This window comes from Podarcis pityusensis, assembly GCF_964106645.2.
Source record: "Podarcis pityusensis genome assembly, chromosome: 8".
NCBI classification, from domain to species: Eukaryota; Metazoa; Chordata; class Lepidosauria; order Squamata; family Lacertidae; genus Podarcis; species Podarcis pityusensis.
Window position 1 is genome coordinate 35,715,884 of NC_138033.1, and position 2,010 is coordinate 35,717,893.

Consider the following 2,010-nt stretch of genomic DNA (forward strand, 5'->3'; position numbering starts at 1 on the left):
GCGGCCCCCGGAGCCGGGCATCCTCTCCCGGCCGTCGTCGCCGCTCCGGCCGCCGCCGCTCCTCCTTCGCTCCGAGCGCAAGCAGCAACAGCCCCAGCCGCCGTCCGACGCCGCGCCCCACCGGGCGGCCCGCTGCTCCTCCCGGGCTCATCCACGGCGACAAGGCAGCAGGGCCAGCGCTGCCCCGCCTCCGGGGCCCGCCCTACGGAAGAAAGACGCCGCCGCTGGGGCCCCGGCCTCTGTGCGCGGGTCCTCTGGCGCTGCCGCTCCGCATCCAGGCGAAGCGCGGGGAAGGCGAGGCCGGCCTCTCGCAGGAGGAACAGCAGCCCCAGCTGCTGCGGGCTCCGTCAAGGCGCGCCCCGGCCAGCCATGGAGCGAGCGAGCGCAGGCCCTCCCTTGGCTCTCCTTGCCGCCCTGCCCGCCCGAGGGCTGCCTCGGCGCGGCCTTGCCGGCGTCCCCGTCGCTCCTCGGCCAGGCGCCACTTTCCGTCGGGGGCGGGGGTGTCCTCGCTGGCGGGCTCCCTCCCGCCTGTTCCTCCGTCCGTCCGCCTAGCCAGCCCTCCTGACGGCTGCCGGAGGAGAGACAATAGAGGCGCGCAGGACGCCTGCGCCGGAGCTTCTCTCCGCCCCCGCCACGGGGTTGCGTCAAGGGCTGGGCGGGCGAGCGGTGGGCGCGTGGACGGGGCGGGCCGCCAGGATTCCTTCCCCACCTCGCGTGAAACTGTCGGGGGAGTCGGGCCCCGTGAAAAGCAGCGGGGAGGGATGCCCCGGTAAACGCGCGCTGCACAGCTGCCATCGTCCTAGTGGGCGCACTTACTTTCCTGGGGCTTGCTGCTGGGAAAACTGTGCGCAAGGTCGGACTGCTGCCCAACCGCCACCCCCCCTCCCCGCACGTTTACTCGGGAGTAATTAGCACAAAGGCCACTGGGACTAGCTCCTAGGTAAGTGGGGTTTCTGGGAACCATAGGAGAAGAGAATGCTCTCGTGCACCGTTCCTGCTTACTGGTTTCCCCCAGGCATCTGTTTGGCCAGTGTGAGAATAGGATGCTGGTCTAGATGCTCCTCCAATTCCAGTGGTGTTGGGCATGGGGAGCCACTGTTTGGGTGAGGTGCAGGGTGCTGACCACTATGGGGGGTGGCATCTCTATTCCTTGTTCTGGCCTCTCTCCCTTGCATTACAGAGACTTGAGTGAGTGAGCTGGATGGACCTGACCTGACCTACGTATACCCACCTGGGTTTTTGGTACTGCACCAGGTTAGACTAAGGGGTCAAGGCAAGGATGTTGCTATTGGCTATAGGAGCACCATCTCCTTCACCAGGAAGTCTCTTGACCTTGGGATGCGCTTACATTGTCTGCACCTGGTGTTGGGCCAGAAAGACGGATCAGGGATGCTGCTGGTTTACTGACTGCCCTGTTACCCAGCAGCAACCCTGATCTAGCTGGCTGAGGTGTTGCTGGAGGATGCTACAACGTCCATATCCACACACAGGCTGCTGCTGGACAAGCCTGAGACCCATGACAACTGTGGGTCTCTCTCAAAGGGTCAACAGTCTAACACACCAGGCAGGACTCACCTTGATGTGATCTTTGCCCTTAGTAATATGTGGGATGGACTGAAGATAAGAGAAATGCAATGTACACCTTTGGCATGGTCAGCCCATTATCTGGTTATGCTTGGACTGACAACAGCAATTCCTCCCTGTAAGTGTGGTGGGCCCATTAGGACAGCCCACCCTCAGAGACTGGTGGAACCTGATGTGTTCCTGAATGCTCTGGGGGATTTTCCAGCGGATAAAGCTGGAGGTCCTGGTGAAACCCTGGTCTTGCGATGGAATAGCGAGCTGAAATGGGTGGCAGACACAATCGTTCTTGAGCATCCTCTCTGGCATTTTGGAGTCTGAGCAACTAGCTCCTTGTTATTCAGAGGAGCTCTGGACTTTGAAACAGGCCAGATGAAGACTGGAACACAAGTGGTGCAAGTCTCGCTTGTGCCTAACCATGTGCCCACA